Source organism: Eumetopias jubatus, unplaced genomic scaffold, assembly GCF_037043125.1.
Source record: "Eumetopias jubatus isolate StellerSeaLion01/CBP00866 unplaced genomic scaffold, mEumJub1_p1.0 scaffold_4, whole genome shotgun sequence".
NCBI lineage: Eukaryota > Metazoa > Chordata > Mammalia > Carnivora > Otariidae > Eumetopias > Eumetopias jubatus.
Window position 1 is genome coordinate 80,112,478 of NW_028274810.1, and position 17,634 is coordinate 80,130,111.

The 17,634-nt window shown below is 38.1% G+C and overlaps 1 protein-coding gene across 2 annotated transcripts in view; it reads right to left on the minus strand.

The window, feature by feature from the left end:
* The window catches only part of ZMYM4 (zinc finger MYM-type containing 4), a 125,512-nt gene that overhangs the window by 88,435 nt on the left and 19,443 nt on the right, over positions 1-17,634 (minus strand). Inside the window, exon 2 of one of the 2 annotated variants that reach the window (XM_028113781.1) lies at positions 12,155-12,216. The exons of the other annotated variant lie outside the window; for it this stretch is intronic. The gene's annotated coding sequence lies outside the window, so the exon portion shown is untranslated. The remainder of the gene's footprint in view (positions 1-12,154; positions 12,217-17,634) is intronic. 2 annotated transcript variants of the gene reach the window in all.

A 17,634-nucleotide genomic window follows, 5' to 3' on the forward strand; every position in this document is an offset into this window, starting at 1 on the left:
TTTCTTAAGAGAGTGTATCTTGTAGAAGTAACCAAAAATCAAAAAGTACTTCTATTTAAAGAATAACTTAAAAGCAAGACCAGTCAGTTCAGTCTTAATTGTAATTAAAATACTTATTCCCTTAGAGATATCCCATTAACTTTTTGATCACGGAAGACAGTATCAAAATCTAAATTCTGTGATTTTTTTTCCAAACTACAATTAATGTATAGTAGTAAGATTGTATGTAATTGTATTTTAGTATAACATTTAATACATTACACAAGATAATATAGGTAGAGGCCAGAAAGATCTAACTTAAAATGTCACTAAAAAATAGGGACACCTAGGGGCGCCTGGGTGGCTCATTCGGTTAAGCGTTTTATTCTTCATTTCGGATTAGGTCATTATCTCAGGGTTGTGAGACTGAGCCCCATGTTGGGCTCTGTGCTGTGCGTGGAGCCTGCTTAGATTTCTCTCTCTCCTGCTCCCTCAGCCCCTCCCTTCTCTCTCCCTCTCTCTAATAAAAATAAAATAAAATAAAACATAGGGGCACTTGGCTGACTCAGTTAGTAAAGCATAAAACTCTTGATCTCAGGGTTGTGAGTTTCAAATCCCACACTGGGTGTAGAGATTACCTGAAAAAATAAAAGCTTAAAAAAATTGTCACTAAAAAATAATTCCTAACTAAATTTTCATAGTTCTTAGTTTTCAACCTAATTTATAGCATCATGTTATATTAATCCCAGATAATCTAACATACCAACAAATAGGAAACCAATTAAAAAATATCTAACAAATATGAAAATTTAGTATTCCTGGATCATGTACTATACAGGAGTTATTCATCTTTTTGAATGAACATTTTACTAAACACATACATGCCATCTCTTTCTAAAGGACAGGAAAAGGCATAATACATATAAATTAGTTATAAGCAATCTAGTAAATTGCTTTCCTAGATATAGAAACTGGATACACTCAAATGTGTATCTCTAAATGCTTAACTGATGAAATGTTTACAAATGCTATTTTAGAATTATTTAAAGATTAGTTGCTCATTTTCTTAAAGGATCCACAGACCTGAAACATACCTCTTGCAACCAAGAATAGACCAATTATATATATCTAAATTGCACATGTATATACATAAGAATTGATATATACAATCACAATCATAAGTAGTTTACAATATTCAAATTCTTAAATCATGTATCACTTTAATAAGCAGAAAATAAAATTTTAAGCCTTGATAAATTATATGTACATTTAATATACAACATATTTTTTTTTCTTTAAGATTTTTATTTATATGGGGCGCCTGGGTGGCTCAGATGGTTAAGCGTCTGCCTTCGGCTCAGGTCATGATCCCAGGGTCCTGGGATCGAGCCCCGCCATCGGGCTCCCTGCTCTGCAGGGAAGCCTGCTTCTCCCTCTCCCACTCCCCCTGCTTGTGTTCCCTCTCTCCCTGTGTCTCTGTCAAATAAATAAAATCTTAAAAAAAAAAAAAATATTTTCATTTATTTATTTGACAGAGAGAGAGAGAGATAGCGAGAGCCAGAACATAAGCAGGGGAAGAAGAAGAAGGCTTCCCGCCGAGCAGGGAGCCGGATGCAGGGCTCAGTCCCAGAACCCTGGAATCATGACCTGAGCTGAAGCCAGACGCTTAACGATTAAGCCATCCAGGTGCCTCTAACATACATTTTTTTTTAAGATTTTTTATTTATTTATTTGAGAGAGAGAGAGAATGAGAGATAGAGAGCACGAGAGGGAAGAGGGTCAGAGGGAGAAGCAGACTCCCCGCCGAGCAGGGACCCCGATGCGGGACTCGATCCCGGGACTCCAGGGTCATGACCTGAGCTGAAGGCAGTCGCCCAACCAACTGAGCCACCCAGGCGCCCCCTAACATACATTTTTAATATAACTTTTTAAAAAGGAAATGGCAACAAATGATAATATAGTAAAGGTTTTTTATCTTAAATACACACACCTTTTTTAAAAAAGATTTTATTTATTTATTTGAGATAGAGAGAGAGAGAGAAAGCATGAGCAGGGGCGAGGGGTAGAGGGAGAAGCAGATTCCCCGCTGTGTGGGGAGCCTGATGTGCAACTCGATCCTAGGACCCTGGGATCATGACCTGAGCACAAAGCAGACACTTAAGCAACTGAACCACCCAGGCACCCCCACACACATCTTCTTTACAAATCTCCTAACCTCTAGAATTGTTCCTGTGCCTTTAAAACACAGGATGGACATCCGTTGCCACATTATTTTCAACAATGAAATATTAGAAAAAAGTCCCTCTACAGAGAAATGATTAAGTGATTTATTAATACACATTATACTATGGAATTCTATGCAGACTTTACAAAGAATAAGGTAGAAAATTCTGGAGATGGTGGTGATCTTTGCACAATATGAATATACTTAATGCCTCTGAACTATAAACTTAATAATGATTAAAATGGCAGATACTGGGGCACCTGGGTGGCTCAGTTAAGCGTCCAACTCTTGATTTCAGCTCAGGTCATGATCTCAGGGTCATGAGATCGAGCCCTACATCAGGCTTTGCACAGAGTCTGCTGGAGATTCTCTTTCTCTCTTTCCCTCTGTCCATCACTCTTGTGCTCTTTCTCTAAAATAAGTAACTCTTAAAAAAAAAAAAACACTAATAGACAAAGTCGCAACAAAAAAAGACAGAATCAAGAACCAGACTGAAATTTTAGAACTGAAAAATTAAAACACCAAAAAAGAAAAAGCAAAAAAAATCAATGAATGGTTACCAGGGGCTGGGGTCATGGGATAATGGGTAGTTATTATTTAACAGGTACATAGTTTAGTCTGGATGATGAAATTGAAATGGTCTTTTTTATTTTAAGGTTTTATTTATTTATTTGAGAGAGAGTATGAACAGGGAGAGGGGCAGGAGAAGCAGACTCCCTGCTAAGCAGGGAGCCAGACATGGGGCTTGATCCCAGGACCCTGGGATCATGACCTGAGCTGAAGGCAGAAACTTAACTGACTAAGCCACCCAGGCGCCCCTGAAATAGTCTTTGAGATGACAGTGGCTCTATAATAAGTGGAAGCTATTAATGCCAATAAACTATGCACTTAAAAATGGTCAAAGTGAATTTTATGTTATGTATATTTTACAATTAAAAAAAAAGGTGGGGCACCTGGGTAGCTCAGTCAGTTAAGCATCTGCCTTCAACTCAGTTCATAATCCCAGGGTCCTGGGATCGAGCCCCGCATCAGGCTCCCTGCTCAGTGTGGAGGCTGCTTCTCCCTCCCCTCCCCGTTTGTGCTCTGTTGCTATCTCTGTCTCTCTCTCTCTCTCAAATAAATAAAATCTTTAAAAAAAATGGTAATAAACTAAAGAAAACTCAAGTCATGGGTTCAAGAGCAAAACAGAGATAGAGAGGAAAGAATTGTGAAAATAGAGTAATAGAAACTACCTAATCTGAACAAGAGAAAAAAAATATTTAAAAAAAAGTGAGGGATACCTGGGTGGCACTGTCGGTTGAGCCCCAGCTCTTAGTTTCAGCTCAGGTTGTGATCACACATTGGGCTCCATGCTTCGTGCAGAATCTGCTTGAGATTCTCTCTCTCTGCCCCTCCCACTCATGCTCTCTCTCTCTAAAATAAATCTCAAAAATAAATCTCAAAAAAAGAAAATGAACAGTGCCTCAGAAACCCACATGACAATATCAAAAAGAATAACATTCATGTAAGCAGAGTCCCAAAAGGACAGAAAAACTGTAGTGTGGAAAAAGAACTTAAAAGAAATAATGGCCGAAAACTTTCCAAATTTGAAAAAAAGATACATATCGGCTAAATACAAGCTAAGCAAATTCCCAAATAGGATAAATCTAAAGACATCCAAACCAAGATACTCATGATGAAATTGCTGAAAACTAAAGACAAAGAAAAAATCTTTAAAACAGCCAGAGAAAAATGACATATTACTTATCACTGCAGGTTTCTCATCAGAAATCTTGGATGCCAAAAGAAAGAAAAAAATTTTTTTAAGATTTTCTTTCTTCCTTTGAGAGTGACAGAATTTGCGAGAGCATGTGCAAGTGGGGCAAGGAAGAGGAGAGGGATAAGCCAACTCCGTACTGAGGGCAGAGCCCAACACAAAGCTCGATCCCATGACTCTGAGATCATGACCTGAGCCAAAATCAAGAGCCAGACGCCCAACTGACTGAGCCACCCAGGTGCCCCAGAAGAAAACACTTTTAAAGTGCTGAAAGAAATGTCAACCCACACAGCTACATACAATGAAAATACCCTTTAGTGGGCATTTGAAATTTAGAATATTCTGAATTTTCTTATATTTTTGTATAAAAATCCTTTCCTAAAGTTAAAGAATTGATAATGACCTAAATAAATATAACTATTTATAAATACAATCCATTCTTATACCCTAGTTATTTTATGTCTGACAGCTAAATGTAAAAATAATATTATATGATAGAGATTTGTTATGTATATATGAGATGACAACAACATAAAGGGAAAGGGTAAAACAACCTATACGGTGGGATCCAAAGTTCTGAGAAGTGATAAAGTATTGATTCTAAGAAGCCAGTCTCAAAATGTTAAAAATACCATGAGTCCATTTATGACACTCTCAGAAAGACAAAACTACAGCGACAGAAAATAAAACTGTGGTTGCCAGTGGTTAGGAGGGAATGGAGAATATGACAACAAAGGGATAACATGTAGGAATTTCTTGGAGCAACAGAATTGTTATTAATCCTATTTGTGGTGGTGCTTATAGGAATCTATACTTGTGTTTATATACAACTATAAGCTACCTATGTTCATCTCTAAAATAAAATACATATATGCATGCAAGATAAATGCACACATAATTATAAATAAACTGAGTAGTAATATTACAAGAGAGTTTTATCTTTATACTTTTTTAAATCTTTCAAATCATCTACAATGACTACTGTCTTTAGAATAAAAATAAAATATTCAAAAATAACCACAATATACTTAATTAAGCTAAAAATATGTCACTCCAATACAGTTCTCTAATAATACTATGTGGAAATGAGTAAATGAGAACATTGCAGAGTATTCTGAGATTTCCAAGTGTAAAGTTAATCATAATAGCAGGCAGCTGCAATCCCCTTCCCCAACTCTCTCTCACAACCAATCTCTTTCAAAATTTACTAACAAATACAGCTGACCCTTGAACAACCTTGGGGTTGGGGCACTGACCCCACCCCCAGTCAAAAATCCACAGATGGGGCACCTGGGTGACTCAGTTTGTTAAGCATCCAACTCTTGGTTTCGGTTTGGGTCATGATCTTATGGGCTGTGGGATGGATCCTTACATGGGCTCCTTGCTCAGTGGGGAGTCTGCCTGAAAGATTCTCTCCTTCTGCCCCTACTCCCACATGTGCTCTCTCTCTCTCTCAAAATAGATAAAGCTTAAAACACACACACACATATAACTTCTGACTCCCCAAAAACTTAACTACGAATAGCTGACTATACTGCAAGCCTTACAGAAAACATTAACAGTCCATTAATACATATTTTGTATATGTATTATATACTATATTCATACAGTGAAGCTAGATAAAACATTATTAAGAAAATGAGGAAAAGAAATTACATTTACAGTACTGTACAGTATTTATCAGATAAAATCTGAGTATAGGGCACCTGAGTGGCTCAGTCAGTTAAGCGACTGCCTTCGGCTCAGATCATGATCCTAAGGTCCTGGTATCAAGTTTGCATCAGGCTCCCTACTCTGTGGGCTGCTTCTCCCTCTGCCCCTCCCCCCCACTCATGCACTTGCATGCTCTCTCTCTCAAAAATAAATAAAATCTTACAAAAAAGAATCTGAGTATAAGTGGACCCATGAAGTTCAAACCCATGTTGTTCAAAGGTCAACTTTATTGAGATTCTGAGATGACGGAAGAGTAGGAAAGCACCAGGATTCTGTCTCCCCATCTAGACAATGACACAGGCATAATATATCTTATATAACTGTTTTTGGAACTCTAGAGTCCATTGAAAGCATGCAACTTCTAGGGGGTAGGTTTGGAAGGGAAATTTTGTGTCAATTTCAGCTCTTAGCAGGGTAGCAGCTATCCATCCTCCATCTCCAACTACAGGGCAGGCAGCTGAACATACCTTCCAGAAGTAAGCTTGTGAAAGCTAGGGTGGGCAAAAATGATCTGGTCCTCCAAGTATTGGGGATCTGTGCCCTAATTCCTCATTGCTGCTCCTGATCACAGTGGCCATTTTTGTTGCCCCAGCCCCCATGGCTACAGGCCCCTCCCCTTCTGCCCCGTATCCTTCCCCTCCCTTTCATTTTTTTTCTTTTGTCCCTTTGGGGGCCAGACATTAAAAAAAGTAGGACATTCAAAAGCAACTGCACATACAGAAGAAATTAGAAACTCACCATCCATATCCAGGGAAAAGCAGTGACTGAGAAAAGACCTGAGAAGAACTTAAATTGACATCTCAGGCTGATCCTAACTAGTCTATAACAATCAAAATAATGAAATATTTTTTAAAATTCTGAAGAAGGGGAGATTCTGATTTTCAGAATTACCATATTAATAGACTGAAATGTTCAGTTTTCAACAACAACAAAAATCACAAATAATAGGAAAACACGTCCCGTACAAAGGAAAAACATAAACAGGAACTATTCCTGAAAAAGACCTGATGGTAGACCTACTAAACAAAGACATTAGAATAACTGTCTTAAAGATGCTCAAAGAAGGGACGTCTGGGTGGCTCAGTCAGTTAAGCATCTGCCTTTGGCTCAGGTCATGATCCCAGGGTCCTGGCATCAAGCCCCGCATCGGGATCCTTGCTCGGTGGGAAGCCTGCTTCTCCCTCTCCCACTCCCCCTGCTTGTGCTCCCTCTCTTCCTGTGTCTCTCTCTGTCAAATAAATAAATAAATGAAATCTTAAAAAAAAAAAAAGGATGCTCAAAGAAGTAAAGGAAGATATACAGAAAGTCAAGAAAACAATGTATAAACAAAGTAGAGGGGCTCAGTCTGAGTGGCTCAGTCAGTTAAACATCTTACTTCAGCTCAGGTCATGATCCCAGAGTCCTGGGATCAAACCCCATGTTGGGAGCCTGAGCGGGGAGCCTGCTTCTCCCTCTCCCTCTGCCACTTTCCCTGCTTGTGCCTTCTCTCTCTCTCCCTCTGTCAAGTGGATAAAATAAAATCTTTTCAAAAAATGTAAATTCCTCATAATCTGAAATAAAAGATGTATTATAGATATAAAAAAATAGTAATAAACAAAGTAGAAATATCAATAGATAAAAAAAGCCTATAAGAAAACCAAAAAGAAATTCTGGAGATGAAAAGTACAGTAAACTGAAATGAAAAATTCACTAGATAGATTTAAAGACAGACAGGAACAGGCAGAAGAAATAATCACCAAACCTGAAGATAGGACAATGAAAATTACCAAGTTTAAGGAACAAAAAGAAAAATGACAGAAACAAAACGAACAGAGTTAGGTACCCGAGGGACACAAACAAGCAGACCAACATACACACCATGGGAGTCCCAGAAGAAGAGAGAGAAAGGGGCATGGAGAATATTTTTAAAAATAATAAACTGAAAACTTCCCCAAACTTGATGAAAGACATGAATATAAATATCCACAAAGCTCAACAAACCTCACATAAGATGAATTCAAAGAAATCACACAGAGACGCTTTGGACAGACACAGACAAAGAATCTTGAAAGTAGCAAGAAAGCAATGATTCACATAAAATGGATCCTCAAAAAGTACATGTGCAGGTTTCTCATCAGAAATGCTGGAAGCCAAAAACCAGTGAGCTGATACATTCAAAGTGCTAAAAGAAGAAATAGTCAGGGGTGCCTGGGTGGCTCAGTCGGTTAAGCATCTGCCTTCAACTCAGGTCTTGATCCCAGAGTCCTGGGATCAAGCCCTGTGTTGGGCTCCCTGCAGGGAGCCCGCTTCACCCTCTCCCTCTGCCCCTCCCCCTGCTCCTTTTCTCTCTCTCTCATAAATAAATAAAATCTTAAAAAAAAAGAAAAGAAAATAGTCCAACAAGATTCCAATATCTGGCAGAACTGTCCCTCAAAGGTTAGGGAGAAATTAAGACATTCTGAGATAAACAAGAATGCTCAAGGGTGTGCAGCAGTGTGAAATGAAAAGACAGTAAACAGTAATTCAAAGCCATATGAAGAAATGAGGATCTCAATGAAGGTAAATGCATGGCAACTGTAAAAGCTAGTACTGGGGCACCCAGGTGGCTCAGTTGGTTAAGCATCTGCCTTCAGCTCAGGTCATGATCTCAGGCTCCTTGCTCAGTGGGAAGTCTTCCTCTCCCTCTGCCACTTCCCCTGCCCCCTCCCCGATTCATAAGCTCTCTCTCTAATAAATAAATAAAATCTTTCCCAAAATATTAAAAAATAAAAACTAGTATTATTCTAACTTTATTTTGTAACTCCAAATGTTGTTTTCTACAGGATTTAAGAGACTAATGCAATCTAAAGAATGCCTACCTCATGTTTAGGGGCATACAATGTATAAAGATTTAAGTCTGTGATATCAATAACCAAAGGGGTAGGGCTGGAGTTGTAAAAAAGCAGTTACTCTATGTTATTGACACTAAGCTGGTATAAATTCAAATTAGTGTTATAACTTTCGGATGTTAAATGCAATCCCCAGGGTAACCACAAAGAATACAGCTCTAGATATACAGAGTATGAAATGAGAAAGGAGTTTAAACATCTCACTACAAAAAATATCAACAGAAAAAAGTAATGCATGAAATGAGGAACAAAAAATTGATCACGATGTTCCCAGGAATGAAATAGGGCACCAGGGTGGCTCAGTCAGTTAAGCATCTGACTTCAGCACAAGTCATGATCTCAGGGTCCTGGGATCGAACCCCTTCTGGGGCTCTGTGTTCAGGAGGAAGTCTGCCTGTCCCTCTCCCTCCCCCTTGGCCTCTCCCCCTCCCCTTGCTCATCCTCTCTCTCAAATAAATAAACCCTTAAATAAATAAAAAGATAATGAAGAGGGGCGCCTGGGTGGCTCAGTCGTTAAGCATCTGCCTTCGGCTCAGGTCATGATCTCAGGGTCCTGGGATCGAGTCCCGCATTGGGCTCCTTGCTTGGCGGGAAGCCTGCTTCTCCCTCTCCCACTCCCCCTACTTGTGTTCCCTCTCTCACTGTGTCTCTATCAAATAAATAAAATCTTTAAAAAAAAAAAAAAGATAATGAAGAAATAGAAAGCCTGAATAGACCTGTAACTAGTAATCAGTAAACAAAACTCTCTGAAAAAGAAAAGTCCTGGACTTGATAGCTTCACTGGCACTACAAAATAAAGAAAAATACCAATCTTTCTCAAACTTATACCCCATGATCAAGTAGAATTTATTCCTAGAATGCAAGGATGTTTCAACATATGAAAATGAATCAAAACAATACACATTAACAGAATGAAAGAAAAAAAAATACATGATTGTCTCACAATTGATGCAGAAAAAGCATGTGACAAAATATAACACCCTCTCATGATAAAAACACTAACATGGTACAACATAGATGCAACTTGAGGACATTATACTAAATGAAATAGAGACAGAAAGTAGAATGGTGGTTGCCAAAGATTGGGGGTAGGTGGGAATATGGATTATCATTTAATGGGTATAGCGTTTCAATTTTACAAGAAAAGTGCAGATGGTTGCACAACATTACAAAAGTATTTATTACCACTAAACTGTACACTTATAAGATGGTAAATTTATGTATTTTCTACAACTATTTTATTTTTTTAAGAGGCAAAGTAAAGGATTTTTCAGATGTACCTTCTTCAGATGGAAGAATTCATCACCAGCAAACAAATATTGAAGGTATATTTGTCAAGAAAAAAATGACACCACATGGAAATCAGGGTCTACCCAAAAGAATGAAGAGTACTAGAAATGTAAATATCTGAATGTAAATATATTGCCTCTCAACTCCAAATCCACTTCTCTCTACCCTGCTTTGTGATAATGAAGCTGGTACTATAAACATTTCTTCTCTGCCAGCTGACAAAATGTTAACCTTTGTCAGCAGATGGCACTGGAGGAATACTCCAGACAGAAGTGGGTTCTCTTCCCATTAGTATGCTCTAATCTGCTGGTTTCAGTGGAGGACAGCGGTGTGCAAAAGATCCAATGGCCCTCTCCCCAGGCACCAACTTCCCATCAAGTCTCAGTGACACATATACAACCCCATGGGTAGTTTCCCAGAAAATTCTGTCAGCACCCCTGAGGGCAGCTCACCAAGTTTCAGCAGCACTCCTACAAGGCCAGACACTTCCCAGAGAATTATGCCTCGGTCCCAGCTGGCTTCTTAGCCAGGTTCAGAAAAAAGCTGCCTAGTGACTTTTCTCAGCACCCCAAAAGGGGGTTTCCTGCTTGACAGCAAAAATCTGTGGCACCTCAAACTTCTCCATCATCCAGTGTAACCCAACCCTCTTCAACAAGATCTGAATTTCAGCCTTGAAGTTAGAAAATGGGGCATCTTCCAAATTTGTTCTATCCCTGCTAGTGTGCCTCAGCCCTAGAAGTAGTAGATGCTCCCTCTACCTACTATTGTGTATACTTTAAAGTTCTCTTTCCCCCTTAGGGTTACTTTACTTCTCTGTTACTGGTTAATAATTCTTTATATTAAACTTACCCTGTTCAAATTACTGTGCGGTTTCTGACATCTGACTGATATAGAATTGATACTGGTAGTGGTCACAGTAAACAGACCTACAAAGATGGGATCTGGATATTGACTTGGTTGTGCCCTCTGGCTTACACAGGAAATAGGATACTAGTAATCCCTGGCATGCAGTGGCATCGCAATTCATCAAGCTATGGCTGATGCGGTTGACTGTGATAAAGTGCCAACTGAAGCAAGTGCCTTGGGACCCCAAGTGGCTGTTGTACTTGACTGTTAAGGCAGCAGTGATAACTATAAGGTCTGTTACATGAGATGGATTCTCTGTGTGCTCTTGAACAAGTACACAGGAAACAAGTTCAAGTCCATGAACTATCAGAGTAAATCACAGTCTGAAAAAAACCACTTTTATGCGGTATTGAAAAAAATCCCAAAAAAAATCTCTTAATTCTTACAACTACAGGTTGATACTGCTGAAAATCAAAGGCAAAATTTTATTGTGCAAATAGCTGAATGATAACATTAGATGAATTCATAGTCTCACCAAGTTTCTCATGTAAGAGCAATGACTAGGAAAATATATGAGACCCTGAAACTATTTGAAATGGGAACATGTGGTTGAATCAGAATGAAAAAAATAATTTCAAACCTCCAGTGGCAGTAACCTACCCTTCTGTATCTAAAGATAGAAACTTTCCTTTGCTTGAAAGTCCTGTGATATTGTATGTTCAGCAAATGACTTGAAGGAGGATGCTCATTCTCCTCAAGACCAACTACAATCAACCCTATTGACATTAGACCCCTAACTAGGTTCAAATTTCAGCATGTTATAGAGGAACAGGTACACATAGGACCCAAGAGAAAACAGCTTATACACCAAAAAATGCCAAAATTGTGTTAATATGTGAAGGAAGAAACCTGGGGTATGTGTGTTGAAAAAAGATGCTAATACAGGTATTAGACCAAGGAGGTTAGAATTCATTAATATGAGTGAACTTCTACAGATTCTGAATTTGATGTGATAACTTGTGCAGCTGAAGGTGCTGAAGCTCTAATAGTACATTTGTTGACGGAAACATACTCAACAATATAGCTGTAATCATTAAGGAAACGCCAATCAAAATTATTCTAACAATGACAATGAATATTTAATGAGGTTAAGATACTAAAGTTTCACTGGCATTATGTGGAAGAGGAAATCCAAAGGCTTAGGGAGACAGGAACATTAAGTGGATTTATCCTCTGCAAACTATACACCTACTACCCAACTGCATCCCCTGGGAAGGCCCAGAAGACACTATAATTAGTGAGGGAAGCACCACATATTGGAAAGCTGTGTGGCTGCTCTCTTTTTTAAGTCAGTTCTGACTGCAGGGACTTTCACCACTGAGGTGGGTTCCCTGATTTCACTGAGGATGATGGGATCCCAAAGCAGCAGAGGCCAAGGGGCAGCACTTCACTCCAGAGATAAGGGCAGCAGGGACGTACCGGCAATCAGAATGCTTTGGCCCGCAGGGATCTTTGGCAGTGGCTAATTGATCACGATGTTCCTAGGAATGAAATAGATGGGCAGTTTAATCTATATAACAGAAAATGTCTAAATCTGGTGGCCCAAAACTGACTTGAGTCATCACAGTGAAAGTCACAGACATTTGCCCAGTTTCCAGACCTGGTCAAGTCACAGACCCACGGCTTCTTGTGATGGAGAGACTGAGTCTACCTGAAGGAGGGCTCTGCACCATTACCACAAGTACACACCATAAATCTTTTTCCAAGCCTTCCCAAAAGGGACTACAGCCGTAAGGTAGAACAGTGGTTTTCAAGCAGGGGTAATTCTGCCCCCCAAATCTAGAAAATCTGGCGGTACCTGGAGGCATTTCTGGTTATCACAACTGGGGAGCTGTACTGACATCTAGTGGGTAGAGGCCAGGGATGCTGTGAAACATCCAACAATGTACACTACAGTCACTACAACAGCTTAAAAGACCCTGTTTAGTTATCTCCCTGATCTCATCTCCTACCACTCACTACCTTGGCTCACCCACCTTCAGCTTCCACCTCTTTGCTGTTCATAAAATATACACAGCATTCACCTGCCTTACAACCATTAGCCTTGTTGTTACCTCTACCTGGGATTTTCCTACTCTTAGATACCCACATGATGGCTTTCTCATTTCCTTCAGATTTTTGCTTAAATGACCCTATTTATGCCCCTTCCACCATAGCACAATGTATCCTCTTTCTCTGCTTTATGTTTCTCTATAGTAGTGTTTTTCCATTTTAAATGCTCTACATTCATTACTTAACAGTTCTCTCTCCCATCAACAGAATATAAACTCTGTAAGAACAGAAATGCTCTCCATTTTATTCATTACTGTATCCTCAGTTCCTACAATGGTTCCTTGTACATAACAGACACTCAAGCATTTGTTGAATGGAAGCATGAATTGTGACTGGATGGAAATTAGGGATGTGGAGCCCTGAGGAATTCTAAGATGACTCCCAAAGTGGTTATCTGCTTTCATCTGCCCAGTACCCCATTCTTCTGAAAAGTCACTTCTTATCATCAGATAGTTCAAACACTTTTGCTCTTTAAAAATGTGACAATATTTTCAATGTAGGCAAATCTATTATTCTTTTATCTTTTTTTGGTTTATGCTCAAAAAGGCATTCCCCGCATCAAGATGTTTGTTATATTTACCTATATTTCCTTTGGGGAACAGTTGGGTTTTTTGTGGTTTTTTTTTTTTAATTTTACTTATTTAGACAGAGAGAGAACACAAGCAGGGGGAGCAGCAGGCAGAGGGAGAGGGAGAAGCAGGCTCTGGGACATGGGATCATGTCCCGAGCCAAAGGCAGTCGCTTAATCAACTAAGCCACCCAGGTGCCCCATCCTTTGGGGAATAGTTTCATTTTCTTATATCCATATATTCAATCCCTTTAAATTTGGTATCTGGAGGAAAAGATCTAACTTTATTTTTTGCCCAAATGACCAGGAAACTGTCCAAACACAATTTAAAGAATAACTTTATTCGATGTATCCTTATATATAGACATGAATCTCTTTATTTGTAATAATTTAAGTGTTCCTATAGCAGTATTATATTCAAGATACTGTAGAACAAGGTACCCACCATTCCCATACTCCTCCACTCTCCCATTCTTCTTCTTTTTTTTTAAAGATTTTATTTATTTATTTGACAGAGAGAGAGCGAGAGCAGGAACACAAGCAGGGGGAGTGGGAGAGGGAGAAGCAGGCCTACCGCCGAGCATGGAGCCCAATGCAGGGCTCGATCCCAGGACCCTGGGATCACGACCTGAGCCAAAGGCAGATGCTTAACGAATGAGCCACCCTCGCATTATTCTTCTAATTCAAAACTGTTTTGGCTAGCTTTCACATAGTTATAAATCCTAATGAACTTCATCAGTTTTCTCAAAGTCTACCCTCTTCACCATCAAAAAGAAAAAGAAGAAGAAAATCCTGTTGGGTCACTGACTGATACAACATTAATGCTATGGGACGTATATTTTTATTATATTGGATTTTCTCATCGAGGAATATGACATATCACTTATTTTATTTTAAGAGCCATCAAAGCATAATGGTTACAGATTCTTTGGAGTTTGGAGTCACACAGCCTGAGTGGGTTCCAATCCCATTATTCCTTATTCTAGCACCTATATAACTTTGACAAGGCACTTTACCTCTGTTACCCTCAGGCATTAACACTGTATTATAAAGTCATTTTCTGGAGTCAAGACATGTACTTAAAACAATGCTCATAAAGATTAGTTGTTGTAACTATTATTATTATTATTAATTACCATGTCCTTAGATAAACTCTTGTGAAGTCTCATATTTATTAGGTTTATCCCAAGGAATTTAGTTTTGTATTACTTTGTGAATCAATCTTTTTATTATTTTCCAACTACCTACAAAGTTATTAAATTTTATAGGATTTTTAAAATATTTTAATATTGTAACTAGACATTTTACTATCCCGTTATAATCATAGTACATTTTTCTTCCTTTCCTCCAGATTGCTTTCATTTTTGAATTTTTACTTCTGAGCCCTAAAATATTTTCTACTGATACTCTTGAGATTGCCAGGCAAATAAATGTATCATCAGAAAAAATAATAATTTTGTTCTCCAACTTTCCAAGATTTACAACTCTCGTTTCTTTTCCTCATCTAACTATATTGTGCCCTAGAACTTCCAGAACAGTAATAAATAATTATGATAATAGCAGGCATCCTTCCTAAATTTCAAGGATGACTGCTGGATTCTAACACATTTTACTATGTGAAAGACCCTCTATTCTTAGTTTTATAAAAAGAGACTTTATTAACAGAAAATGAGTATTAAATATATCAAGGTCTTTATTAGCATCTTGATGTAAGATCTTTTCTATTTTGGCAAATATTATTAAAAACATGAAAATGGATATTCCTCAATGGTACAAAGAAAGATTAGAAACCTGGGCTGTTCTCTGACATTAATGGCCATTTCTTAAATGGTTATTGGCCTTTCCAGGTTTTCTACCTCTTGAATCAATTTTGGTAACTTATTTCAGAAAATCTTCCATTTCATCTAAAGGACTGAGTTAATTATACCTCAAAAAGTCCAACATATTATCCCCAAACTGTTTATGGTTATTATAGCTTTTCTTCTCCTTAACACTATTTCTGTTTTCCTTTCTTTTCCTCAATTACACTTGTCAGTAACTTGTTTACTCTATTGGTCACTTCACCAGGAATCAGCTCCTACTTTTATCAGTCCATACATTTTCTACTTAATTCATTTTTTCCCACACTTTATTTTCAACTTTATTAATTCCCTTGTGCTTTCCTCAGGTTTATTTCATTGTTCTAACACATACAAATAGCAATTCTTTTATTTTTAACGTTAAAGCATTTAATACAAAATATATTTATAGTCTGCTCACATTCCAAGTTGTGATATGGTTTGCTCTGTTACATTCTCTTACTATGATTACTGAGGTAATCATACTGTTATACTCTCAACAGTTTGTAATTAAAGTCAGCTTCAACTTGTTTAACCCAAAAATTATTTACAAGTTCTAAAATTTCCAAATGGTTGGGTTGTTTTAATTGACTTTACTCATTTCAGCTTTATTGCATTGTGGTCAAAGAATGCAGTCTCTAAATTTTAAGGTTTTAAAATTTGCATTTTTTTCTGGAAGTATGAATTATTTGTCAATTATGATTAAATTCCATAAATGTTCCATGAAAGTGTAAAAGATGATAATGTTTTCCTAGAAGTGTACCAAGTTCAACTGAACTTCAGTTCCTCTAAACTGTTAAAACTTTTGTTTTATATCTGCCAATACAAGATCTTTTGATACATGATTGGTGGCAGTTACATCCTCAGTGTGAATTATAGCTTCCATAAACAAAGTCAGAGATTTCTGACAGTTATTTACTTTTGCCATGAATAGCTTTGTTTTAATATTAAAATTCTTATTTTTGCTGCATTTGCAAATTTGACACATTGGCATCCTTTTATTTTTACCTTTTATTAGTTTCATTTCATTTTAGATTTTTAAGTAACATAAAGTAAAGATGATACTCAACATGAGAGTCTTTGTCATTTAACCTTTTTAAATGGTCTTCAAATGAATTAATTATGAATGTGAAAAACACTTAGAGGACACAGATTCCTACACTGGGTAGAAATTTCAAAGAACCCCTCTAAATCTAAAATTTAAGATGATACGACTTTAAAAAGTGGTCAAGTGTTAGGGTCTCTAAATACCATTTCCCACTAAAAGGAACCAGACCTTCTGGGAAAAATGGCTGATTTCAGGTCTGGAGTAGGAATTATACTGATGAGCCTGATTCATCCTGCACCAGAAAACAAGGAAGTTATCAAAGACTACTGGAAGTCATGACAAAATGACTCAAGAACTAACGTAAAGAGGCTTTTACCCACCAAACATGGCATAATAGACTGACATACAATAAATATAAAAATCTGTTTGTAATGATTTATCATATCACCTTTATTCCCCTTACTCCAAAAAACAATCCTCATTGGTCATTTGTGGAGGCCTCCAAGTCTTCAACTCACTCTTAAAAATGACAAAAGAGGGAGCACCTGGGTGGCTCAGTTGAGGTTTATTGGCTCAGGATCCTTGGATCGAGCCCAACATCAGGATCCCTGCTCAGCGGGGAGTCTGCTTCTCCCTCTCCCTCTGCCCCTCCCCCCTGCTCACGATCTCTCACTCTCTCTCAAATAAATAAAATCTTTAAAAAAAATGACAAAAGAATCAAGCATTTACCTTTTTTCCAGTCTCTTTTCTTTATGTTGTATTAACATATTTCAAGGTAATAAAGAAACCAACTGTTCATTGATAAGGGAAAGCTCTCTACAAAATAATCATAACAGACACTGGAGAAATAAAAGATTTAGGAAACCATCATTTTATAATCCCTAATAAAATAGTGAATCAAGAAATAATTATTGGGGTGCCTGGCTGGCTCACTCAGTGGAGCCTGTGACTCTTGATCTCAGGGTTGTGGGTTCAAACCCCACATGGGATACAGAGGTTACTTAGGGAATATAATATTTAAAAAAAAAAAAAAACTACCAATGAACACTAAAATCATTCATTGGTAAAAACCTGAAGGGGAGGGACACCTATATGACTCAGTAGGTTAAGCGTCCGACTCTTGGTTTCGGCTCAGGTCCTGATCTCAGGCCCTACATCAGGCTCCATGCTCACCATGGAGTCTGCTTAAGATTCTCTCTCCTGTGGGGGAGGGGGCCTTAGGTGGCTCAGTCAGTTAAGCGTCTGCCTTCAACTCACGACATGATCCCAGGGTGCTAGGATCGAGCCCCACACTGGGCTCCCTGCTTAGCAGAAAGTCTGCTTCTCCCTCTCCCTCTGCTGTTCCCCCTGCTTATGCTCTATCTATCTATCCATCTGTCTAAGATAAATAAAT